The 27,759-nt window shown below is 47.0% G+C and overlaps 1 pseudogene; it reads left to right on the top strand.

The window, feature by feature from the left end:
• The first annotated feature begins 20,535 nt into the window (after positions 1–20,535).
• Positions 20,536–23,173, top strand: LOC100411860 (bifunctional 3'-phosphoadenosine 5'-phosphosulfate synthase 1 pseudogene; annotated as a pseudogene).
• Positions 23,174–27,759: the final 4,586 nt, after the last annotated feature.

The following is a 27,759-nucleotide window of genomic DNA, read 5'->3' as shown; positions in this document are numbered from 1 at the left end:
GGAATAATGGAATTTTTAATTTCGTTGATATCAATTTTTTTTTTTTTTGAGACAGAGTTTCGCTCTTTTTACCCAGTCTGGAGTGTGATGGCGCGATCTCGGCTCACTGCAACCTCCACCACCTGGATTCAAGCGATTCTCCTGACTCAGCCTCCTGAGTAGTTGGAACTACAGGCATGTACCACCTCACCTGGCTAATTTTTATATTTTTAGTAGAGACAAGGTTTCACCATCTTGACCAGGCTAATCTCATACTCCTGACCTCCCCACCCACCTCGGCCTTCCAAAATGCTGGGATTACAGGTGTGAGCCATCATTTGGCTATTTTTAAAAAGCATCAGGAGTGAATATTGCTCTTTGTAGGGCTTCTTTCCTCAAATCCTCTTCTCTACAGTGGGATTGCTGGGTGAAAGGCCGTGAACATTTGGATGGCCTTTGATTGTATTGCTATTTTTGGGAGTGTGGGCAAGGGGAGTCCCGAGAGGTAGGACATGGGCAAATTACCATGAACACCAAAGATACAAGAGGCATGCCTTTCCACCCTCCTTCAGGTCCAGCTCCAAACCCCCTTCTGCAAAAATCCTTCCCCAATTCCCTGCCCCATACAATTCATTTCTCCTTTGCCTTCACCGTATTATACCAATGGTAGTAACAACACCTCATCTACTCCGCAAACAGATCTCTACAATCTCATGTAATCTTTGTCTCTCATTTTACAGATGAGGACACTGAGACTCAGAGTAATTGCCTTGCTCAAGGACACTCAGTCAGCAAGAGGCAATGCCAGCTCTTCAAATACAGAGTTCTTTCCATGGCAGAGCTATAAAACAGTGACTCAAATCCGCAGTGAACGTTCTATCTTTGTCTGAAGAGGTTGCTGCACCCAGAGTTGGAGATACTTGCATTTGAGCAAACCTGACGTCTCCTGTCCAGGCAGCCTCTTTAGCTTTCGAAAAACTCTATCAGGGCAAGGGAGGAGCTGTCTTCCAGAACATTCTTAGCGAGTAGACTGAAAGGTGGGGAGACAGAAAGGAGGAGGGAGGGGGAAATCGTGCATCAGAATTACTTTTCAAAAATTCTGATAAGCCTGAGCCTGTGCCAGGGTCTAAGGAGGGGTGAGGAGGGAAATGTAAATTGAAATTTGAAAGAGAATCTGATAAGCACCCTAGAGGGAGAGTCTTTGATGGAAGCTGAAGATCTGCTGGAGGTCAGACTGGGCTTTCTATTTCTTGGTTACAGCCCATTTAATCCTGATTACAAACTAGCCATTCCTTATCCAGGAACAAAGCTATGAGGATAAACAAAATGTAAACCCAGAAAATGCAAACAGATAAAAGAAGGGCCTTTCCACCCTCTCCTCATTCTAATGCCAGGAAGAAACTTGTACGGCACCTTGTCACAGGTCCGACTAATGGCTGAAGGGCCAAGTGGGAAAAGATCTGGTGTAGAAAACATGCCAGCAAATTTGGAACCCATCAGATGCTGTGACATAAACAGTTTGTTCGAAGATGCACCTGGAGTATCCTCTGTATTTACCTAGTGAGGGACTTCTGGGAAATTCTTCTTTTCTTCATCTGCTGCCTGGGATGCAGATGTGGTAATTGGAACTCCAGCAGCCAACATGAACCATGAGGCACACTTGGGGAAGGTGCTGCCATGATCTGCAGGGGTTCCTATGGGCAACACGAAGGTCTCCTCACTGTCCAAGCTCCTGACCACGCGGAGCTGTCCTCACTGCCTGAGCTGCTGACCTCTAGACTCTTATTCCCTGAGAGGGATTATAGTAGAAGACCAAGCTTTATACCTTCATAGGACAAATCACAGAAAGGGAGTCCCTTCCACAGAGTATAGGAAAAAAAGCAGCCAGGTGCCATGGCTCATGCTTGTAATCCCAGCACTTTGGGATGCTGAGGCAGGAGGATCGTTGAAGCCAGGAGTTCAAGATCAGCCTTGGCAACAAAACGAGACCTCATCTCTACAAACAAATAAAAATAAAATAATCAGCCAGGCACGGTGGCATGGGCCTATAACCCCAGGGACTCAGAAGGCTGAGGTGGGAGGATGCCGAGCCCAGGCATCCAAGGCTTCAGTGAGCCATGATCATGCACTGCACTCCAGCCTGGGCAACAAGTCAGACCCTGCTCTACAAAAAAAAAAAAAAAACAGTTATTTATCAGGGACAGTGGCATGTGCCTGTAGTCCCAGTCACTTAGGAGGCTGAGGCAGGAGGATGCTCAAGTCCAGGAGTTTGAGGCTGTAGTGAGCTGTGATCACACCACTATATTTTAGCCTGGGCAATAGAGCAAGACCCCATTTCTAAAAAAAAAATAATAATAAGGCAAAAACCAAAAACAATCAGCCTCTCATAGCTGATGGCACAAGCCTCCCTTGCAGGGCACATGCTGATTCTCCACTTTTCCAATGCTTGAGGGTTGACAAAATAAATATAGTAACTAAATTTTATGATCTGTAAGAAAAGCTGAGTGCTATGGGGAAAATAGAGAGGTGCAGGGGGTTCGGAATGTGGGGGTAGGTAGGAAATGTGAAATTTTAAATAAAGGGATCAGAGAAGACCTCTGAGAAGGTGGCCATAAGGGTTATTGCAGAGTTTAAAATGAGGAAACTGAGGCCAGTATAAGAAAATTAAATGCCAATTTATTCAGCTCCCAGGCGAGGTTCTCTGGTCTGGAGAAAGGGGGCCAGAGAAGTTGGCTGACTTCCTGGGGTGGGGGTTTTTATGGCTATGAGGAACGAGCAACAGCTGGGAGCTCTGATTGGCTCCAGGGGAGCAGGATTGGGATGGGGCGGGCCAGCATTGGTTGGTGGGTTGTTGGGCGGGTTTTCCTGTGCCAGAGCCGGCCAGGGTTGCATTAGCTGCAGCCTTCCGGAGAGCCATGTGGCAGAGCTGAGTGCAGAGCCTGGTGCCGGGTGCAGAGGCAGGTGCTGCGTGCAGAGGTGGGTGTGTCTGAGCTCCTGGCGAGCCAACCAGCCTTACATTCCTTCTCTTTTGATGATATATAGGACGCCGTTTCTTTCTGGCTACTTCCTGCTGAACAGGGGCGGAGTGAGGGAGAAGGGTCAGTTGGCTGGTGCCTCGGTTGGGACATGGGGTGAAGTAGTGTGACGGTTTACGGTCACCCTGGAAATTTCTCTCATGCGGGCCTGTAAAAACCTGAGGAACAGAGAGGCTAGCATTAACAGAAGACACACTACGATGATGGGAGTGATAATAGGGGTTAGCCAGGTTAGCATGGGGGATTGCCACCAGTTAAGAGGCGAGACTGATGCATTCTGCTTCTTGCGGAGGTCCTCTTGGAGGTGACAGAGAGTGTTGACATTTTCTTCTACAAGGCCTGTCATTGATGTAATAGCAGCACTGCTCCTGAAGAAACAGACAGGGCCCGTCGGTTCTGGAGAGTTACCTGGGCCAGTGACGTGATTTGTCGCTGGAGGGAGGCCAGGGATGCGGCCGGCACTTCAATAGCCACGTGAAGCTTGTCCTTTAGTTGAGTGGCTGAGGTGACACTGTAGCCTAGGACACTGCTACCCAGCCCGGCTGCCACCAGAGAGGATGCTAGAGAGAGACCAACGACCACTGGGAGGAAGACTGCTCGTCTGTCTCGGTGATTAGGGGAGGGTGGAAGGAGGGATAGAAATTCGGCCTGTCCGTACACTTCTAACTGGGGGACCAAGGTGACAGGCACGCAAGGGAAAGGGAAGGAGGCATTAATAACTTTAGTTAAGGTTCCATTACACCAGAAATATCCTCCTGATGGCGCGTAGAGGGAGGATTTTACCTTTACTGTGGTGTTACAGCTGGGACTGGAGCTGCTGGCTGTCTCATAGCAGAGAGAAAAATTTTGAGGGTGTACTTGGAACAAGCGGATATCCGTTAAGATGGTGCCGGGTCCCGTAGGTGATTGTGACAGATTGAACCCGGACCTGAGGGGAACTGCAGCTAAGGGGGGGTTGCTGAGAGCGGCACATAAAAAGCAGTTGGTGATATTCATGGCTTTAGTTAAATTTAACATGTTGGCTTCCTGCTGTACTAGAGTCAACCAAGAGAAGGACTGAGGGGTGTTATCTGAGGGTTTGAATTGGTTAGTTAAGATGGCTTCATTTTGCAGGATTGTATGGCTTACAGAACTGAGCTGTTCTATTGCTTCAGAGACGATGCCGGTATAGGACCGGAATATTAGCCATGTTCCCTGAGGGTGGCGCCAGGTATGATCTTCGTAGACTTTACCAGAAACTCCTGTATCCCAGCGGCTGTGCCAGGGGTCGCGGATGTTGAGGGCTAAGGAACCATTGCTGAAGCGAGTGAGCATGCGGTTGGGACAGCTTGGAGGCTGTGGCTTGTGAATAACACAAGAGCTGTATGGGCACCCCCCGTAGGTGGTGTTCCACCAATGACAGTAGTCCTTGGTTTGGTCATATAGAAAACACAGCCCGTGCCAAAAGTGAAACCCATGATCGTGACCAAGTACGACACTTTTACCGTGTGGGATGAGGATGGAGACAGTAGATTGGCATCTGCCTGTTTGGCAGTTTGCCTGTGCAAGATTATGGGTCCTGGTGGTGGGGCCCTCAGTCCAGGATTCCTGGGCTGCAAGGATCCTGGTTTGAGTTCTCAGAGGAGAACGCTGTCCCCCAGTTGGAGAGGCACCACTGGGTGGGAGTCCTCTGGTCCTCAAATGGTCTTTGAGGATGCCGTGAGCCCGTTCAACTTTACCTGAAGACTGAGGATGGTAAGGGATGTGTAGTTTCCAGGAGATGTTGAGGGACCTGGCGACCAGCTGGACTACTTGGGCCATAAATGCTGAACTGTTGTCTGACTGGGTGGTGGCAGGTAGGCCGAAGTGAGGGATAATTTCTTGAGTAAGAAGGGAGGCCACCATGTCTGCTGTCTCCCGGGAGGTGGGGAAGGCTTCAATCCAACATGCAAAGGTATCTACAAAAGTTAGGAGGTAGCGGAGCTTTTCATGAGCGGGCATATGAGTGAAGTCAATTTGCCAGTCTTGGGCCAATAGGTTGTTCCACATTTGGTGAGTAGGAAACTGTGGCCTTAAGCCTCCCTGAGGCGAGACTTTAGAGCAAGTAATGCATGCCTTGTGTACCTGCTCAATTGTTTGTTGCAGACCTGGTGAGAAAAAGAGGGGATGTACAAAGCGGTGTAACCCCTTAGGCCCTATATGTAAGGACTGGTGGATTTCAGCAATAATTTTAGGGGCCTGTTCCTGGGGAAGGACGATTCTGTTATTTAGGAAGATCCAGCCCTGATTAGATTCTGTTCCCCCCTTTAGTATAAGGGCCTATTTCTGATGGTGAGTATACAGGCTGTGTGGCTGTGGTAAGGAAGAGAACAGGGGTAGGGGTCAACCTGGCATTAGTTAAAGATCTTGCTGCTGTGTCTGCCCGTACATTGCCCCGGGAGATGGCATCATGCTGGGCTCGGTGTCCTCGGCAGTGTATGACTGCAACCTCCCTGGGCAGTGATAAGGCCTGTAAAAGGTTGGAGATCTGTGTAGCATTGATTATGGAGGACCCTTTTGTGGTAAGGAATCCCCACTCTCTCCAGAGGGCAGAGTGGCAATGGGTAATAAGGAAAGCATATTTTGAGTCAGTATAGGTATTTGCTTGCTTTCCCTGTGCTAGTGTGAGCTCGGGTTAGGGCAATGAGCTCCGCCTTTTGTGATGTGGTTCCATCACGGAGGCGACGTGCCTCAAGGGTGGCTGAATCTGTGACCACCGCATAGGCTGCCTTTCACCTCCCATAGGCTGTTATTACTGAACTTCCATCCACATAGAAAGTAAGGTCTGGGTTAGGCAGGGGAAGGTCGGATAGGCCCTCCCGAGGTTTGGCAAGTGCATCCATTAGATCAGGGCAGGAGTGGGCTGGGGAAGGGGGAAGGGATGGAAGAGGAAGCAGGGTAGCCAGGTTGAGTGGGGAAATAGGGTGAAGGCTGACTGAGGGATTCTCAATGAAGAGCAGGTGGAACTCCTGTAGATGGGAGAGCCCTAGGTGAGTGAGGGATTTGTGGGAGAGGAGGTCGGTAAGTCGGTGAGGAGAGAACACTGAGATGGGCTGGCCCAGGGTAAGTTTTAGGGATTCCTTGGTAAGTTCTATTGCTGCTCCCAGGGCCTGTAGGCAAGGCTGCCACCCCCAACCTTGGGGTCAAGTTGCTTTGATAAGTAGGCTACAGGGCAGAACACAGGACCCAGGGGTTGGGTTAGAACCCTGACAGCAATGTCCTGTTTTTCATCAGTGAACAGATAAAAGGGGTGATTGAGGTCCAGCAGATGAAGTGGGGGTGTGGTGGACAGAGCAGTTTAGAGGTTTTAAAAGCCCGTCTTACAACCTCAGGATGGGAGAGAGGTCCTGTGGGGGTGTCCTTAGCTGCCACATACAGAGGTTTAGCTAGAGAGGCAAAGTTAGGTATCCATTGGCGGAAGAATCCTACAAATCCTAAAAAGGAGAGAATCTGGTCAGCAGTGTCCGGGGCTGCAGTGAAAGAAGTGCCTTCTGATGATCTGTTGTTAGGCTTTTAGTTTTGGGGATGAGGCAAATGCCCAAGTAGACCACTGAGGTGACTGATAACTGTGCTTTGGAGGGAGATACTCGGTATCCGCAAGATCCAAGAAAGTTAAGGAGAGTGGCAGTATGCTGTTGGGATAGGGAGAGGGAGGGACTATGAAGTAATAGGTCATCTACGTACTGGAGAAGGAGACTAGTTTGAAGGGGGCAGGAGCCAAGGTCAGCTGCCAAGGCTTGTCCAAAAATGTGAGGGCTGTCTTGGAACCCCTGAGGCAGGACCGTCCAGGTGAGCTGTTGTGACAGGTTGGTGTCAGGATCAGTCCTGGTGAAGGCAAAGCGAAAGTAGGACTCAGGGTGAAGGGGAATGGTAAAGAAGGCGTCCTTGAGGTCAAGAACTGTAAAATGAGAGGTAGTGGAGGGAATGTTTGATAATGGGGTATGTGGGTTGGGGACTACAGGGTGGAGGGGTACCACCGCCTCGTTGATGAGGCGCAGGTCCTGAACCAGGGGGTAGCCACTGGATGGCTTTTGGACCAGCAAGATAGGAGTGTTATAAGGGGAACTGGTGGGAATAAGTAGTTCCTGGACTAGCAGGCGGGAGATGATAGGCTTCAGGCCTTGATGGTGGGCCTTTGAGATGGAGAACTAAGGACGTGAAGGAAAGTGGGTAGGATTTTTGAGAAGTATCTTAACTGGGGAATGATGCTTGGCCACTACAGGCTTGGTGGTATCCTATACCAGGGCATTAACTATATCAGAAGGGATGGGGGTTGGGGCGAGGAGTTAAGACAGGGCATGGCATTGGTTAAGAGTGGCAGTAGGAGGTGGGCGAATGATGGGCTTGAGTGTGGGGGGCCAGTGAGTTGGAGAGTGGCCCCCACAGTCTGGAGAATGTCTCATCCTAAAAGGGGGACTGGGCACGAGGGTATAATTAAAAAAGAATGGGAAAAGGGGTGTCCCTCGAGGACACAGGCTAAAGGATGGGTTTGATTAGGACAGGAAGGCTTTCTGTCAATTCCCATGACTGAAACCTGGGAAGGTATGCTAGGTCCTGAGTAGGAAGGCAATACAGAATAGGTAGCACTCGTGTCCACTAAGAAGGAAATGGACTTATCCGCTACCTGCAGTGTTACCCTGGGCTCAGCAAGGGTGAAAGGGGTCTTCAAGTCTGGGCTGCATCAGTCGTCCAGAAGGCCAAGAAGTTCAAGCGATGGGATTGCTTCCTGCAGCCCAGCCTGCCATCCACATAGAGGTGCAGGGGATGGGCCTGTAGTCTGGGATGGGTAATCACTGTGCCAATGTCCAAGCTGCTTGCAGTCTGGGCAGGGCTTGGTAGGTGGTCAGGGACATGGACACTGACATGCCCAATGTCCTGACTGCACTTGAAACAAGGCTCAGGCGGAATGCCTCCGGAGTTCTTGGCGGGTTTTGATGGACCTCCTCCACCAGGCGCCTGGTGGGCTGCTGGCCTCAGGGCTACCACAAGAGCTTGGGTTTGGAGGCTTACCTTTTGCTGTAGATGGGCCTGACAGGTGGCCTCAGCCTTTTCCTCTTGGCCATTAAAAACTTTAAATGCCATGTTTACCAGGTCTCATATGGGAGTTTGGGGGGCCCTCGTCAGCCATTTTAAGTTTCTTTCTAATATCAGCCACTGACCGAGAGATGAAATGGTTGGCTAGGACTGTAGCCCCTGGTAAAGAGGCTGGGTCCAGCCAGGTATGAAGGATCATAGCATTAGTTAATCGGTCGAGGAAGGCGGCAGGGTTTTCAGTAGAACCCTGAGTTATTTCCCTTAACTTATCATAATTAAGTACCCAAAAGGTACTTACGGCTGCACTTTGCATACCCACTAGGAGGCACTGTAGCATTTGGTCTCTGCAGCGGCAGCCATCTTGACCAGTTTGATAGTTCCAATTAGGTTCAGCCTCGGGGACCGCTGCCCCACCTACTGGCATTTGATTGTCTGTGAGATGTACCTGATCAGCGCGCACCCAGGCTGCCATACGGATGTGGTCACGTCCATCTGGGGTAAGGGTGGAGGACAGAATCACATAGGTATCATGCCAGGTGAGGTTGTAAGCCTGGGTGAGGTAGCAGAATTCTTTTGTGTAAGTGGTAGGTGGAAAATGACCCTAGGCGTTTTTCAGTGGCTGATAGATCAGAGAGGGAGAAGGAAACATGTACGCAAACAACACCTTCCACTCCGGCGACCTCGTGAAGGGGGCAAAGGAGGGAGGTTTCATCATTAGGAGCACAGTGTGAGCGGGTGTGAGCACTGACAGGAGAGGCTAGATTGGGACTAGGAAGAGGGGGTTGAGGTTTTGCATATGGTGGAGGGTTTGTGGGTCAGACGGGTGGAAAGGAGAGTTCTTTGGGCGGATTGGGGTCAGAAAAGGAGGAGGATGGTCAAGGGGCTGAGGGCGGTGAGGGAGTTTCTTTGGCCAGGAGCCCCTGAGCGGTGGTGTAAGAGGAACAGAGGGTGCGGCAGGAGTGAAGATACCAGAAGGCCTGAATGTAGGGGACCTCAGACCATTTACCATTTCCTTTACATAAATTGTCTAAATCGGTTAGAATGCCAAGATTGAAAGTTTCCTCCGGTGGCCACTTGGACTGGTTGTCCAGAGGATACTGGGGCCAGGCCATGGTGGAGAGGAAAAGCAGCCTTTTCTTTTTTATGGAGAGGCCCAGCTTGGGTAAATTTTGGACTAGACATCCCAATGGTGACTTGGGGTCTAGGTGGGACTCCTGATTACCCATAGTCCAATCTCTGTTGCAGAGCAGTCAGGAGTGAGGAACAGCATCCTAGACCTCAATGCCTGAGTACTGGAGATTATGGGGAAGGACAGGTGTATAAGGACGTCTCCACAATATTCCTGTCTTCCGGGACATCTCCACGAGACCCACAGCTCAAGACGGAAAGGAGTCCCTGACGCGGCCATGATTACAGACACAGTACCCCAAGGTTCGGAGAAAACAGAGGATGGGGTTATGGGCAATAAGAGTCTTACCAATTGATGGCTGCAGATGATCAGAGGGGTGGTGGCTCCCTGGTTTGGCTTATGGTACAGGAGTCAGTTTCCCCCAGGAGGGGGTCTTGAACTCCTCCCGGGTTTCGGCACCACTTGTAAGGGTTATTGCCGAGTTTAAAATGAGGAAACTGAGGCCAGTATAAGCAAAATTAAATGCCAATTTATTCAGCTCCTGGGCGAGGTTCTCTGGTCCAGGGAAAGGGTGCCAGAGAAGTCAGCTGACTTCCTGGGGTGGGGGGTTCTCATGGCTATGAGGAACAAGCAACAGCTGGGTGCTCTGATTGGCTCTAGGGGAGTGGGATTGGGATGAGGCGGGCCGCCATTGGTTGGCAGGTTGTTGGGCGGGTTTTCTGGTGCAAGAGCCAGCCAGGATTGCATTAGCCGGAGCCTTCCAGGGGAGCCATGCGGCAGAGCTAGGTGCCAAGTGCAGAGCCTGGTGCCGGGTGCAGAGTCAGGTGCTGAGTGCAGAGGTGGGTGTGTCCCGCCTTCTAGTGAGGCAACCAGCCTTACAGTGGCAACTAAGCAAAGTCTAAAAGGAATTGAAGGAATGAGTCATAAAGCTATGCAGGGGAAGAGTGTTCGGGGCAGAGGGAAGTCAGTGCAAAGGCCTTGGGGCAGGAGCAGGCCTGGCATGTCAAGGGGCAGGGAAAGAAGGCTAGAGTGAGAGTCATAGGAGGGTAGTAGGTGAGGTCAGTATGTGTGTACATATATGTGATGCATGTATGTGATGTGCGTGTGCATGCAAGTGATATGTGCATGTGTGTGGTGCACATGTGTACACGTGTCTGGTGTGTGCATGTGTGTGCTCTGTGTACATGGGTGCCTGCATGTGGTATATATGTGTGCTGCATGTATGTGTATATGGTATGTCCATAGTGTGGGGTGTGTGTGCATATGGGGATGTCTGGGTGTGGTGTGTATGTGTGTATGGTGTATGTATGTGAGTGTAAGTGGTACATGTATATGTATGTGTATGATATGCATGTGGTATTGGTATGTAAATATGTATATGTACATGTGAATAGTGTATGTATGTGTGTGCATGTGTGGTGTGTGCTTGGGGTGTGCATGGTGTGTGTGTGTGTGTGTGTTTACTTGGTGTTTGGGAAGTGGGAGAGGAGTGGCTGTTGGAGGGGCATACTCCTGTCATCACCTGGTCTCTGAACTCTCCCATTCCTAAGCCTCATCCCATCCTGCTCCTCCCTCTTAAGAAAGAATCTGGGCTGCACGAGGTGACACATGCCTGTAATCTGAGCACTCTGGGAGGCCAAGGTCGGTGGATCACCTGAGGTCAGGCTTCAACACCACCCTGGCCAACATGGTGAAACTCTGTCTCTACTTAAAAATACAAAAATTAGCCAGGCATGGTGGCAGAAGCCTGTAATCCCAGCTATTCGGGAGGCTAAGGCAGGGAGAATTGCTTGAACCCAGGAGGCAGAGGTTGTAGTGAGCCGAGATCACACTACTACGCTCCAGCCTGGGCGACAGAGCAGGACTCCGTCTCAAAAAAAAAAAAAAAGAAAGAAAGAATCTTGATATCAGCCCCTGTTCACGATCATTCTCTCTGATTCTCTCAGGTCTGTGCCATGACTCACACTAGGCTGGTCAGTCCTCCCGGACCATGCAGAAAAGCCAGAGGTGGGAATACGGACCAATCAGGGCATTAGGGGCCTCGGTTTAAGGAAGAGTTTAAAGTTGCATTGGATCATTCAGGCAACCTCTCTGATTTGAAATAAGAGTGGAGGAAATGAAGGATTTCTAATTCAAAATTAAAGGTTCTTGCTTTAAAAGAACCACATGGGAGAGGGTTGGGTGCTTTAGGTGGTGGTTTTTCAGGACTGGAAGTACTGGAGAAAGCAAAATTAAAAATTTCTTGAAAAAGGAAAGACACCTCCTTCACCTGCCAATCAACATCGATCAACAGGAAGAGGATGTAGGGGGCTCCTCTCTGAGCACGACCCAGGTGCTGTGTCCAGGCTGGCTGTGACTCCGCTTGCCTGAATCCAGGCTTAAGAGGATGACTTCTATGCTGAAATACAAACAGAAAGGGATGCAGGGAGCTGGGCCCCTATTCATTCTTTTTTTTTTTTTTTGACGGAGTCTTGCTGTTGCCCAGGCTAGAGTTCAGTGGTACAATCTCGGCTCACTGCAACCTCCACCTCCTGGGTTCAAGCCATTCTCCTGTCTCGGCCTCCTGAGTAGCTGGGACTACAGGTGCATGCCACCAAGCCAAGCTAATTTTTTGTATTTTTCATAGAGATGGGGTTTCACCGTGTTAGCCGGGTTGGTCTCCATCTCCTGACCTCGTGATCCGCCCACCTCGGCCTCCCAAAGTGCTGGGATTCCAGGCATGAGCCACCGCACCAGGCGGCTCCTATTCATTCTCGTCATGGTCCCCAGTTGTCTCCAGTCTGCTCATCACCACACAACCTCCATACCACTGTTGGGGGAGTTTTTAGAAATGAAAATCTTATCAATTATCCTATTTCAGTGAATCCCAGAATTTTGGACTCCCTCAACCTCTGAAAGTTTAAGCGGAAACTGAAGACACTGATGTAGAATGCCCAGCTTTTTATTGTCACATCATTTGATTAATGACCAGATGTTTAAACATCAAAATGCAGGAATGGCATAGTGTCAGAATCAAAGAGAGCCTTTTTTTTTTTTTTTTTTTGAGATGGAGTTTCGCTCTTGTTACCCAGGCTGCTGTGCAATGGCGCGATCTCGGCTCACCGCAACCTCTGCCTCCTAGGTTCAGGCAATTCTCCTGCCTCAGCCTCCTGAGTAGCTGGGATTACAGGTACGCGCCACCATGCCCAGCTAATTTTTTGTATTTTTAGTAGAGATGGGGTTTCACCATGTTGACCAGAATGGTCTCTATCTCTTGACCTCGTGATCCACCCGCCTTGGCCTCCCAAAGTGCTGGGATTACAGGCGTGGGCCACTGCGCCCAGCCCAAAGAGAGTCTTTTTAATTGAATATGGTTCATTCCAGGAAAAATTTGCTTCAGATAAATTATATACATCTATATAATTATAGATGTAATGTCCGATTATATGCATATATAATTATGTTATACAATAATATGCAATTATAATATATGTAATCTTTAACAATTTTACCACAGACGGATGAAAACTTTGTCATAGACCACAGCTGGCCCCAGGACTGTGCTTACAAGGGGCCTCTGGCCCATGGAGCAATCCTAGGAGCTCCCTAAAGGGGTTGGAGAGACCCTTGCCAGCCCTTCACTCCCCCACCTCACACTCCTGCCCCACTCACAGGTTCCTGAGCCTTGTTCTGTCTCATGCCTCCTTGTCCCAGTCTGTCCCTTCTGCCTGGGTGTCCTCCTCCTCTTAGCCTTTATAATCTCCTACTCAACTCCCAAATCTCTGCTCAGTTATTACCTCCTCTCTTGAGTTTCCTTTGTTTTTCTTCTGTGCTAAGAAGACAGAATTGCTCACTCATGCCTTAGAATGATGTCTTAGTCTGTTTTGTGTTGCTACAACAGAATACCCAAGACTGGATAATATGTAAACAACAGAAATGTATTTTTCACGATTCTGGAGGCTGGGAAGTCCAAGGTCAAGGCACTGGCATTTGGTGTGGGGCTTCTTGCTGAGTCCTCATATGGCAGAAGGTGGAAGGGCAGGAGAGGGTGAACGCTTTGTCCTCATATGATGGAAGAGCAGAAGAGAGAAAGCCCATGCCCACAAGCAACCCCCTCCTTTTTTCTTTGAGCAGAGTCTCACTCTATTGCCCAGGCTGAAGTGCAGTGGCATGATCTCAGCTCTCTGCAATCTCCACCCCTCGAGTGCAAGTGATTCTCTTGCCTCAGCCTCCTGATTAGCTGGGATTACAGGCACCTGCCACCATGCCTGGCTAAATTTTGTACTTTTAATAGAGACAGAGTTTGGCCATGTTGGCCTCAAACTCCTGGCCTCAAGCAAACCACCTGCCTCAGCCTCCCAGAGTACTAGGATTACAGGCGTGAGCCTGTGCACCCGGCCACAAGCCTTTTTTTATGGTGGCATAAATCCATTCATGAGGGCAGAGTTAAGCACCTCCACTAGGAGCCACCTCCCCACGTTATTGCATTGGGGATTACATTTTCAGTATATGGGGCACATTCAGACCATAGCAAATGGTATCACTTTCCCTTCCCCCGTTTCTTGCAATTTTAATCATTTTGATGAATTCTTCTCTGGTTTCCCCCTCTGGTTTCAGGCATCTTTGCAATCTAGACCTTGGTGCACAGCCAGAGTCCCAGGGCTCCTGGTGTGCCATTGCCAGTAGTAACCGCAGAAGCTAGGGCCTGGAATGCAGTGAGTCAAGAGTCCTGGCGTCCAGGGACCGGGTGGGAACTCAGGGTGGGCTGGGAATGGGCAGACAAACATCTTCTCTCCAGGCTGCTCGGGCTGGGGCTGGAAGGCAGTGGGCTTCCATCACAGAGTCCCCAGGCTCTGCTTCTGCCCAAAGCTTTGTGCACCACACCACTGCCCCTCAGAAAGCCTGGGGGATAAAAATGTTATTACTTTTCTATCTTCATCATTGTGTTGATTTTTAAATACCTCCTTCTTTCTTCACTAGACTCTGAGTTCCTTGTTTGCTGTAGGTCCCCGCACAAAATAAGTACACAGTAAATGCTCATGAAATGCTTACCAGGCCAGGCAAGATGACTCATGCCTGTAATCCCAGCACTTTGTGAGGCCAAGGTGGGTGGATCACCTGAGGTCAGGAGTTCAAGACCAGACTGGCCAACATGATGAAACTCTGTCTCTACTAAAAATACAAAAAATTAGTGGGGCATAACGGTGGGTACCTGTAATTCCAGCTACTCAGGAGTCTAAGGCAGGAGAATCTCTTGAACCTAGGAGGCAGAGGTTGCAGTGAGCCAAGATTGCACCACTGTACTCTAGCCTAAGCAACAAGAGCAAAACTCCATCTCAAAGAAGAAACGCTTACCAAACTGAACTGGTGTTGAAGAGAAGCCACCCTGCTCAAAGCAAAGTTTATTTCATGGAAATGACTCAGACAGGAGCCAACTCGATAACAAAACAGCTTCCCTGTGCTGTTACCATCAGGGACTTCAGGGGGCACCCAGTCATTTGTCTCAGTGTTCAGACAGTTCCTGAAAGATCAGTTCTGCAGAGATGTGTTTAAAACAAAGATCATTTCGGGAGGCTGAGGTGGGAGGAACACTTGAGCCCAGGAGGTCAAGGCTGCAGTGAGCCTGGGACTGCATTTCAACCCAGGGAACAGAGTGAAACCCCATCTCAAAAAAATTAAATAAATACATAAAACAAAGATCATTTACAATTATTTCCTGCAAAAAGTAGTCTACATTTGCCCAGATAACATTATTCCACAGACAATATCAAGGAGAAAAGACAGCTGATTATTACATTGATTAAAAAAAAAAAAAAGGCAAGTGATCACAGTGGCTCATGCCTGTATTCCCAGCACTTGAGGAGGCCCAGGCAGGAGAATCACTTGAGGCCAGCCTGGACAATGCAGTGAGACTGCTCCTCATGAAAAATAATTTTAAAAATTATCCAGGCATAATGGCGCCTGCTTGTAGTCCCACCTACATGAGAGGCTGAGGTGGGAGGATCTCCTGAGCCCAGAAAGCTGAGGCTGCAGTTTGTCTTGGTCGTGCCACTGCACTCCAGCCTGGGCGACACAGTGAGACCATATCTTAAAAAAACAAACAAAAAAAATCAGTAAAAAAATGATCATAACATCTGTACTAATACATCATTTTTTAAAAAAAAAAGGGAGCAATTATATTGTGGGTGGGCTTTTTTGTTTGTTTAACCTAAAACTTGTTCAGATCAGATCTTCTCTTCTCTCTCTCTCTTTTTTTTTTTTTTTTTTTTGAGACAGAGTCTCGCTCTGTCGCCCAGGCTGGAGTACAGTGGTGCAATCTCGGCTCACTGCAATGTCTGCCTCTCTGGTTCAAGTGATTCTTGTGCCTCAGCCTCCCGAATAGCTGGGACTACAGGCATGTGCCACCATGCCCGACTAATTTTTGTATTTTTAGTAGAGAGGAGATTTCACCATGAATGGCAAGGCTGGTCTGGAACTCTTGACCTCAGGTGATCCACCCACCTCAGCCTCCCAAAGTGCTGGGATTACAGGCATAAGCCACCGCACCTGTCTCAGATCTCATTTTCTTCAAGTAGTCTAGCTGAAGTGCAAAACACCCTTTGCCCCTTTACACTTCAAACATGCTGGCTCACAATTAGTCGGGCATGGTAGCAGGCGCCTGTAGTCCCAGCTACTTGGGAAGCTGAGGCAGGAGAATCTTGAACCTGGGAGGCAGAAGTTGCAGGGAGCCAAGACTGTGCACTGTAGCCTGAGCAACAGAGTGAGACTTCATCTCAAAACAAAACAAAACAACAATAAACCTTGCGGCCTCAGGCTGGAATACAGTTCCGTGTCATGTACGCACCTCCCTTTTCAGCCATGAAGCTTTGCAGGTTCAGAAGTGGGCAGAAACCCCTGAGTCCATGTATTCTTGTGGATGGTAACTGTATGGACCAAATATCCTTCGTTCCAGTTAAAAGATCTGAAACTAAAACAATCAGCAGTCCACTCATTTCAGACCAAATATGGTATGTTTTGGCTCAGAACGCGTGCTCCATGGGGCTGTCATCCACAGGGAAGTTTAGGAGAGACAAGCACTTATCTTCTTCCAGGAACTACAGGGCTAAATATTTACAAAAGCAAGACAGGCTGTGTGCCTGCGACCGTCTCAAGGGATGAGTGGTTGACTGAGGTATTTTTTCCCTCTTTCTGGGTTTACACTGAAGATATATTATTACCAAACAAATGATGAAAAATGAGAAACGTGTTCAACTGGTAGTGTGGCCCGTCTGCGAAGCATTTTCAGCTCTGCTCTGCTCGGCTCCACCCTTCACTCTTTCTCGTTACAGAATCAGGCTTACTGGGGAACAGCTCTCCTCTCTGAGAGGCCAGGTGAGCAACTAGGCCTGAGAGGGGAATTTTTTTCAGTTATACATATTTATTATTTTTTTTCAGGTATACTTATTTTATATATATATATATATGATTTTTTTAGACAGAATTTTGTCCTTGTTGCCCAGGCTGGAGTGCAATGGTGTGATCTCAGTTCACTGCAACCTCCCCCTCCTGGGTTCTCTGCCTCAGCCTCTCAAGTAGCTGGGATTACAGGTATGCATCATCACGCCCAGCTAATTTTTGTATTTCTAGTAGAGATGGTTTCACCAAGCTGGCCAGGCTGGTCTGGAACTCCTGACCTCAAGTGATCCACCCGCCTCAGCCTCCCAAAGTGCTGGGAATACAAGTGTGAGCCACCATACCCAGCCTCAGTTATATTTTAAACTAATATTACCACTCCCTATTACATTTATTTTCCAGTTAAATAGCTTGACTTTTACAATTTTTCCCTTTTTTAAAACTATAGAAGTAATGCATGACTTTTATAAAAAATTCAAACATTCAGAGAAGTATAATGTAAAAAAGAAAGTTTTCTCTCTCCCTTCCTTACATCCCATACTCCAGATGTAATTTGGGATCTCTATCTCCAGAATGGTTTTCTATGCAAGCAGACTCTGGGAGTCATACCACCTGGAAGCCTGCCCCAGCTCTGCCGCTTCTCCTAGCAGTGTGACCTTTCATATTACTTGACCTCCTCGTGTCTCAGTTTTCTCATCTGTAAAATGGGCACAATTACGGTACTCGCCTCCCAGGGTTGTTGTGGGGTTTAAATGAGTTATTTATGTAAAGTGCCTAGAACAGTGCTTGGCACATAACAAGCACTGTCATTATTAGCAAAGGTAATCCTATAAAGGTACATTGTATTACTTACTGTATGACAGTTCAGCTGTTAACAGTCCCCAGATTACAGTGACTCAAACAAGAGAAACGTTAATTTCTCTTTCTAGAAGCTGTTAGGGGAGTGGGACAAGGCAGGCAGTTGCCTCTGTTGCATGAAGATTCGTCCTGTAGCAGGGAGACCTTGTCTACATCCAAGAATTATCTCTGGGGTCCCACTGGACCCCCCACTGGAGAAGGGGGACAGAGAACGAGAACAACTCTCTTCCTTTTGAAGGATATGCCCCTTCGTTGCATTTATCACTCCTGCTCACATCCCTGTGGTCAGAATTGAGACCTTTTGCCAAAGCTGGCTAAAAGGGAGGTGAGGACTGCCCACTCACATGTAGGATTCAGCCATCTTGCCCCTGACCCTTTACACCCACCCAAGCCCAGCACTTAAAACGGGGCTGGAGGGGGCAGACTACTTCTACTAGATGAAAGAAAGGATCCTGGGGAACAGCTGGTGATCTCTGCCACACACTCTTTTTCTTTAGTAGGATTATTTTGTATGTGTTGATAGACACATGGGTTTTTCATTGAGCAAGGTACTGGGTGCTGTTCCCTAAGTTCCTATACACAGATCTGGTTTATGTTGTCGATCAGCTCTCTTATATTCCAGGAAATAGAATTCCCTTTGGGGAACGGAGTCTCACTCTGTCACCAGGCTGGAGTGCAGTGACATGATCTCAGCTCACTGAAACCTTTGCCTTCTGGGTTCAAGCGATTCTCCTGCCTCACAGCCTTCCGGAGTAGCTGGGACCATGTTGGGGGAAACAGCAATGGAGGGAGGGCTTACAGCGTAACTACATAAAATGGTTACAAGTACTGGAAACAGTAAACGGTGGCAAGCTGTGTTAGGCCTTTGGTGAGGCAACATTTTCTAAGCCTTTATGTTTCAGGAGCAAAGTAACCTTAACTTTGTTACAGTACATTTTATGGACTTAAAATCCCTTTTGTAGCATTACAAAGTAACCAAACTTGTAGGCTCCTTGTAAAACTTACTTCCTTCAGCTGTGCCTAAAATGCAGTTTATAGATAATCACCGCTGTCACCCAGGATGGAGTGCAGTAGCACCATCTTGGCTCACTCAACCTCCACCTACGGGGTTCAATCAATTCTCCTGCCTCAGCCGCCTGAGTAACTGGGATTACAGGCATGTGTCACCACGCCTGGCTAATTTTGTATTTTTAGTAGAGACGGGGTGTTGCCATGTTGGCTAGGCTGGTCTTGAACTCCTGACCTCAGCAGCTCTGCCCACATCAGCCTCTCAAAGTGCTGGGATTACAGGCTTGAGCCACTGCGCCCAACCAGAAAATGGAAATCTCTTAATCCACTTAGCCAAGACTTACTGATGGATGGACATTGAGGTTGTCTCCAAGTTTTGTTATTGCAAACAAAGGAGCAATGTACTTGTTTATTTATTTATTGAGTCAGAGTCATGTTCTGTTGCCCAGGCTGGAGTGCAGTGGCATGATCTCAGCTCACAGCAACATCTGCCTCCTGGGTTTAAGTGATTCTCCTTCCTCAGCCTCCTGAGTAGCTGGGATTACAGGCACCTGCCACCACACCCAGCTAATTTTGATATTTTTGGAAGAGATAGGGTTTTATCATATTGGCTAGGCTGGTCTTAAACTCCTGACCTCTTGTGATCTGCCCGCCTTATCCTCCCAAAGTGCAGGCATGAGCCACTGCACCTGGCCAAAGCAGCAATGTATTTCATTCTACATATTTTTTGCACATTTTTTTTTTGGCCAGCCTTTCTACACATGGGTTTACAGAAGCAGAAAGGGTTGGCACATTTAACATTTTGACACATATGAGAGTCTTCACATTGAGAGATTGCCCCTTTAGAGAAACATGATTTCCATCTGAAGACCTCAGGGGAGAGGTCCCTACCCATCAATGACAGTCTTGATTTATAGCTGGCTCAGACTAACAGTCTGGAGAAAAGAAAGGAAAGGAGACAGAAACTTGATATTTATTTACAGCTAGATATTGTTATCCTTATCTTACAAATGTGTGGAAATAGAACACTTACATAATCCATCCAGTTCAGATTTGGCCTTGTTCCCTTTTCTTTTCTGCTTCCCTGTGGGAGCCTTCCTTTTTGTTCTTTTTTTCTCTCTTTCTTTCTTTCCCTCCCTCCTTCCTCTCTCTCTCTCTCTCTCTCTTTTTCTTTCTTTTGAGACAGAGTTTTGCTCTTATTGCCCAGGCTGGAATGCAATGGTGCAATTTCAGCTCACCGCAACCTCTGCCTCCTGGGTTCAAGTGATTCTCCTGCCTCAGCCTCCCAAATACCTGGGATTACAGGCATATGCCACCCCACACCTGGCTATTTTGTATTTTTAGTAGAGACAGATGTCTCCATGTTGGTCAGGCTGGTCTCAAACTCCTGACCTCAGATAATCTGCCCGCCTTGGCCTCCCAAAGTGCTGGGATTGTAGGTGTGAGCCACTGCACCCAGCCTTCTTTTCTTTCTTGTCTTTTATTTATTTATTTATTTTTGAGACAGAGTCTTACTCGGTCACCTAGGCTGGAGTGCAGTGGTGTCAACTAGGCTCACTGAAACTTTCGCGTCCCAGGTTCAAGTGATTCTCCTGCCTCAGCCTCTCAAGTAGCTGGGACTGCAGGTGTGCACCACCATGCCCGGCTAATTTTTTATATTTTTAGTAGAGACAGGGTTTCACCATGTTGGCCAGGCTGGTCTCGAACTCTTGACCTCAGGTGGATCCACCTGCCTTAGCCTCCCAAAATGCTGGGATTACAGGTGTGAGCCACTGTGTCCAGCCTTCTTTCTTTTCTTAAATCAGCTTTATGGAGGTACAATTTACACACAATACCAACTTTTAGCATGTAATTTGCTACATTTTAACAAATGTGGACAGTTTTGCAGCCAGCACTAGAATCATGATAGGGAACACAGGATAAAACCCCTACAAGATCCCTCACTTACAGTCAATCCCTTTTCTCCACCTCAGCCCTGCCAGCCACGGATCCGCTTTCTGTTGCTATCATTTTGTTTCTAGAATTTCGTTATGAATGGAACCTTGTAGTATGTGGTCTTTTGTGTCTGACTTCTTTCAGTTAGTACACTGCTGAGCCCGCCCCACTTGCCAGCCTGCCCTCCTCCTTCTACCCTCCTGGCGCAGAGAATCGCACCTGCCCTGCAGGCTCCATGGTCATGGAGATCCCCGGGAGCCTGTGCAAGAAAGTCAAGCTGAGCAAGATGCAGAGAATGCAGAGAGCAACTAATGTCACCTACCAAGCCCATCATATCAGCAGGAACAAGAACGGTCAGGTTGTGGGGACCAGAGGTGGCTTTCGTGGCTGCACGTTTGGCTCACAGGCTTGTCTAGAGCCAGAAAGACTACGGTCAGCGTGGCTTTGAAGAGTACCTGGTTTGCCATGATATTGCAGGCTACACTCTGGATGGTGCCGATATTCGTCAAGGTCTCAATAAAAATCTAGGCTTTAGTCCTGAAGACAGAGAAGGGAATGTTCGACACGTGGCAGAAGTTACAGAGCTATTTGCAGGCGCTGGTTTAGTGTGCATCGCAAGTTTTATGTCACCTTATAGTCAGGATCGCCATGATGCAAGACAAATTCATGAGGGGCAAGTTCGCCGTTTTCTGAAGTATTTGTTGATGCTCCTCTGCATGTTTGTGAACAGAGGGATGTCAAAGGACTCTCCAAAAACCCCAGCCAGGAGAAATTAAAGGTTTCACTGGGATCGATTCTGAAGATGAAAAGCCAGAGGCCCCTGAATTGGTGCTGAAAACAGACTCCTGTGAAGACTGTGTCCAGCAAGTTGCGGAACTTCTACAGGAACTAGATGTTGTACCTGTAGATGCATCTCGTGAGGTAAAATAACTGTATGTGCCAGGAAATAAACTTCATTTGGCAAAAACAGATGCAGAAATGTTACCAGCACTGAAAATTAATCAAGTGGATATGCAGTGGGTGCAGGTTTTGACAGCAGGTTGGGGAACCCCACTGAGTGGCTTCATGAGAGAGAGGGAATAATCGCAGTGCCTTCATTTTGATTGTCTTCTGGATGGAGGTGTCATCAACTTGTCAGTACCTATAGTTCTGACAAGTTCTGCTACTCATGAAGTTAAACAGAGGCTGGACGGCTGGACAGCATTTACTCTGATGTATGAGGACCGCCATGTGGCCATTCTTCACAATCCAGAGTTTTATGAGCACAGGGAAGAGGAGCACTGTGCCAGACGGTGGGGAACAACATGCAAGAACCACCCCCACATCAGGATGGTTATGGAACAAGGAGATTGGTTGATTGGAGGAGATCTTCAAGTCTTGGACTGAGTTTATTGCAATGATGGTCTTGATCAGTATCGTCTTACTCCTACTGAGCTAAAGCCGATATTTAAAGATATGAATGCTGACGCTGTCTTTGCATTTCAGTTACGCAACCCAGTGCACCATGGACATGCCCTGTTAATGCAGCATACCCATAAGCAATTTCTAGAGAGCAGCTACTGGTCCCCATCCTCCTCCTTCACTCTCTGGGTGGCTGGACAAAGGATGATGATGTTCCTTTGATGTGGCATTTGAAGCAGCATGCTGCAGTGTTGGAGGAAGGAGTCCTGAATCCTGAGATGACAGTGGTGGCCATCTTCCCGTCTCCCATGAGGTATGCCAGACCAGCTGAGGTCCATTGGCATTGCAGGAGCCAACTTTTACATTGTCGGACAAGTCTCTGCGGCATGCCTCATCCAGAAACAAGGAAGGATCTTTATGAGCCAGGTCATGATGCCAAAGGGCTGACGATGGCCCCTGGTTTAATCACCTTGGAAATAGTTCCCTTTCGAGTTGCAGCTTACACAAGAAAAGGAGCATATGGACTGCTCTGACTCTGAACACCAGGAAGACTTTGAATTTATTTCAGGAACATGAATGCACAAACTTGCCCGAGAGGGCCAGAAATCACCAGAAGGTTTCATGGCTCCCAAGGCTTGGACCATGCTGATGGAATACTACAAATCCTTGGAGAAAGCTTGGACTGCTAACCCAGTCACTCCACCTTTGAAATGTTGCAGGAATGAGAAGGAACCACACAGTCTCGGTTGGCATTTTTCGTGGTGTCTGTCTGGGCATGCTTTCTAAAAACAGACCATCTCCTTAACTTGCATCAGCTTTGGTCTGCCTTATGAGATTTGTTTTGAATGAGTTCAACAAGCTGACGGTTTTAATGTATCTTTTCCATTTTAAAATTTTGTCCTATTATATTTATGCTTCTATCTCATGATTTTTTCAAGCTTTGTATTAGTTGTAACCAGTAGTACACACATTGAATCTCGCTTTTTTCCTTTTGAAAAAAGAAAAAATTACCCAACAATAAACTTGGCTAGACCTTGTTTTGGGAATTTTAAAAGACATCTGTAGCAACTAGATTTTTTTTCCTATATTGAAAATAGAAACCGCTTCCTTTCTTCTTTCCAGTCAGTTACTGAGCTTTTCAGCTGTTATAATCTGAAGTATTCTTATGATCTGTGTAAGCTCTGAACAAACTTCTTTACTCAATAAAATTAATTTTTTGGCTAAAAAAAAGCATACTGCTTTGAGATTCACCCACGTTGTTACACATATGTGCAGTTGATTCTTGTTTTTAATTGCTGATGAGCATTTAACAGCTATACAAACATTTGTTATCCAGTCACAAGTTGACGGGCGTTTGGGTTATTTCCAATTTTTAGCTATCACAAATAAAGCTGCTGTGAATGTTTATGTGAATACATATTTTCATTTCTCTTGGGTAAATATTTAGGTGTAGGATGGCTCGGCTGTATGGGTGATGTATATTGAAATATTTGAGAAATTGCCAAACTGTTTGCCAAAGTGAGTGTATCATTGTCCATTCCCAGCAGCAGTCTGTGGGAGTTCTCGTGGCCCCACATCCTTGCCAACACTATCCATCTTTTTCATTTTAGCCATTTTAGTGGATATGTAGATGTATTTCATTGTGATTTCAAATTGCATTTTCTTTTTCTTTTCTTTTCTTTCTTTTTTTTTGAGCCAGGGTCTTGCTCTGTCTCCCAGTCTCGAGTGCAGTGGTATGATCACAGCTCACTGATGTTGCCTCAACGTCCTGGGCTTAAGCTATCCTCCCACCTCAGTCTTCCATGCAGTTGGGACTACAGATGTGTGCACATCACCATGCCCAGCTAATTTCTTTGATGTGTGTTAGTTTTAGTAGAGACAAGGACTTAAACTCTCCTCCCACCTTGGTCTCCCAAAGTGCTAGGATTACAGGCATGAGCCACTGCATGCAATGTGATTTTCTTTTTTTCTTTTCTTTTATTTCTTTTTTTTTTTTTTTTTTTTTTGAGACAGAGTCTCACTCCGTCACCCAGGCTGGAGTGCAGTGGCATGATCTTGGCTCACTGTACCCTCCGCCTCCCAGGTTCAAGCAATTCTCTTGCCTCAGTCTCCCAAGTAGCTGGGATTACAGGCACCCGCCACCACACCCATCTAATTTTTGTATTTTTGGTAGAGACAGGGTTTCACCAGGTTGGCCAGGCTGGTCTCGAACTCCTGACCTCAGGTGATCCACCCAGCTCGGCCTCTCAAAGTGCTAGAATTACAGGTGTGAGTCACCACCCCTGGCCATAAATTGTATTTTCTCAATGATGAATGATGTTGATTTCCTTAGCCATTTGTGTATTTTCTTTGGTGAAGTGTCTATTCAAATATTTCACTTCCTCCCCAACACTTTTAAAGTATTTTAAAAAAAAAAATTTTTTTTTTTTTGAGACGAGAGTCTCATTCTGTTGCCAGGCACCAGGCTGGAGTGCAGCGGCACAATCTTGGCTCACTGCAACTACTGCCTCTGAGTTCAAGCAATTCTCCTGCCTCAGCCTCCTGAATAGCTGGGACTACAGGCACACACCACCACACCCAGCTAATATTTTTAGTAGAGACAGGGTTTCACCATGTTGGCCAGGATGGTCTTGATCTCTTGACCTCATGATCCACCCGCCTCAGCCTCCCAAAGTGCTGGGATTACAGGTATGAGCCACCGCGTCTAGCTTAAAAGTTTTAAAATTAGTTTGGCTTCTGATTTCTGAGTTGTAATAGTTCTTTATATATTCAGAATACAACTCCTTTAACAGATACATATTTTGCAAATATTTTCTCCCATTCTATGGCTTGCTTTTTTGTTTTCTTAACAGTGTGCTTTTTTTTTTTTTTTAAACAAAGTCTCACCCTATTGCCCAGGCTGGAGTGCAGTGGCATGATCATAGCTCACTGCAGCCTCAAACTCCTGGGCTCAAGCCATCCTCCCAACTCAGCCTCCCAGGTAGCTAGGACTACAGGCACATGCTACTTTGCCTGGCTATTTTTTTTTCTGTAGAGATTCGGGTTTTGCTATATTGCCCAGGTTGATCTCTAACTCCTGGGCTCAAGTGATCCCCCTGCCTCAGTCTCCCAAAGTGCTGGAATTACAGGAATGAGCCACTGTGCCAGGCGAACAGTGTACTTTGAAGAGCAAAAGTTTCAAAGTTTGATGATGACCCATTTGCTGATTGCTTTTTTTTAATGAATTGTGCTTTTAGAGTCATTTGTATTAACTACGGGTTCTTATTTTTGGTATTGTCGATGCTCTGACATCTGGGGCCTTTCTGAGCCAAAACGGGCTGCCCCTCCCAGGCAGAGTAAGCTAATACCCAGAGACAGCAAAGGACGTGCCTTCAGCATGCCTTTCATATGCTAACCTATCAACCCAGAGCTCACACCCCCAACCACGTCCCTTAGTGGGTTCCCACACTCTGGACCATTATCTACCTGCCCTAGTCACCCCAGAACCTGGTACCAGACCACCAGGGACAATACCTGTGGCCGAGAGCCACCAAAGTGTTCGAACTGCCCAGTACTAACCCTGACTAGCCTGCTTATCTTGCCTCATTCTATTTCCTCCTGTGAAAACCACGATAAAGGCTCCCACCCACAGCTCCCATCACCCCAGCCTGCTGTCTTGCCTGAGTACTTCTCCACGTGGGCCTGCCTGGGGACTGTGAGTATAACAAAAAACTTTTCCTTCCTAACAATTATTTTCAGATCTGTATGTCTTACCATACCCAATTAAAACAAACCTCAAGTACGATTAGAACCCATTTCCGAGAAATCTTTGCCTAATACAACCTCACAAAGATTTTCTGTATGTTTTCTTCTAGAACAGAGGTCACCAAGCTATGGCCTGCGGGCCAGCGGCTTGTTTTTCTAAATAAGGTTTTACTGGAACAAGGCCATACTCTTCATTTTTGTCATGTTTACGGCTGCTTTTGTGCCATGACAGAGTTAAGCAGACATGACAGAGACCACATGGCACAGAAGCCTAAATCTCTGCTACCTCACCCTTTAAGAAATAGTATGATCACCTCTGTTTTAAACATTTAATAGTTTTAGTTTTACACTTAAATCTAAGACCCATTCTGAGTTAAACATTTTTATGATGTGAAGTAAAAGTTAAGTTTATTTTTGTATAAATCCAGTTGTTTCTTTTTCAAACAAGACTATACTTTCCACATTGAATTATGTTGGTATTCATCAAACATTAATTGACCATATAGTTATTTCTCAACTTTTTATTCTGTTTCATTGATCTTCGTGTCTGTTCTTCGACCAATACCATCCTGTCACATTTCTAGTAAATCTTAAAATCATTCAATATAAACCCTTCAGTTTGACTCTTTTTTTCCTTCAAAATAGTCTGGCTATTTTAGATATTTGAATTTCCATGAGTTTTTAGAATTAGCTTGTCAAACTCTATTTTTTGTTGTTGTTGTTTTAAAGCCATCTCTAGTAACAAAAGAAAAAATAGGCTGGGGATGGTGGCTCACGCCTGTAATCTCAGCACTTTGGGAGGCCAAGGTGGGTGGATCACCAGAGGTCAGGAGTTAGAGACCAGCCCGGCCAACATGGGAAAACTCTAAGACCCATTTTCTATGGACTACATGTTCTTATTTTTGGTATTGTCGATGCTCTGACATCTGGGGCCTTGCTGAGCCTAAAGGGGCTGCCCCTCTTTTGTATACAAAATACTAAAGTTAGCTGGGCACTTTACAGGGATTACAGGTGGCTCATGCCTGTAATCCCAGCACTTTGGGAGGCTGAGGAGGGTGGATCACAAGGTCAGGGGTTTGAGACCAGCCTGACCAACATGGCGAAACCCGGTCTCTACTTAAAAATACAAAAATTATCTGGGCATGGTGGTGCACACCTGTAATCCCAGCTACTTGGGAGGCCGAGGCAGGAGAATTGCTTGAACCTGGGAGGTGAAGGTTGCAGTGAGCTGAGAGTGTGCCACTGCACTCCAGCCTGGGCAACAGAGTGAGACTCTGTCTCAAAATAAATAAATAAATAAATAAATAAAGCAAAATACTAAATTTTGTATTTTTAGTATCTACTAAAAATACAAAAATTTAGCCAGGCTCAGTGGTGTGCAGCTGTAGAGTCAGCTACTTGGGAGGCTGAGACAGGAGAATTGCTTGAGCCTGGGAGGCAGGGATTGCAGTGAGCTGAGATCATACCATTCCACTCCAGCCCGGGTGACAGAGCAAGACCTTGTCTCAAAAACAAAACAAAACAAACCTGCTGAGATTTTGTGTGGGTTGCTTTGAATCTATAGAGCAATTTAGAATTAACATCTAATACTACTGAGTCTTTCAATCCATTAACATGGTATTTCTGTATACTTTGGTCTTTCTAAACTTCTGTCAGCACCTTGGGAGGCCAAGGGGAGTGAATCACCTGAGGTCAGGAGTTCGAGACCAGCCTGGCCAGCATGGTGAAACCCCCATCTCTACTAAAAATACAAAAAATTAGCTGGGCGTGGTGGTGCGTGCCTGTAATCCCATCTACTCAGAAGGCTGAGACAGGAGAATCCCTTGGACCCAGGAGGCAGAGATTGCAGCGAGCCGAGATGGCACCACCACACTCCAGCCTGGGCAACAAGAGCAAAATTCTGTCTCCCTCTCTCTCCCCCAAAAAAGAAACTCAGTAGATCTAAAAGATACCTGTATCCCCATGTTTATTGCAGCAGTGTTCACAACTGCCAGGATAGGAAGTCATCCTGTGTTTATCAATGGATGAAAAGAGAAAGAAAATGTGGTATATATACACAATGAAATACTATCCAGCCATAAAAAAGAAATAAAATCCCATCATTTGTAGCAGCATGGATGGAAGTGGAGTTTATTATGCTAAGTGAAGTAAGCCAGGCACAGAAAGACAAACCTTGCATGTTCTCACTCACGTGTGGGAACGAAAAAGCAGCTCCCGTGGAGATGGAGTAGAATGATGGTTATCAGA

This window comes from Callithrix jacchus, chromosome 19 (assembly GCF_049354715.1).
Source record: "Callithrix jacchus isolate 240 chromosome 19, calJac240_pri, whole genome shotgun sequence".
Classification (NCBI taxonomy): Eukaryota; Metazoa; Chordata; class Mammalia; order Primates; family Cebidae; genus Callithrix; species Callithrix jacchus.
This window is presented reverse-complemented; position numbering and strand designations above follow the sequence as displayed.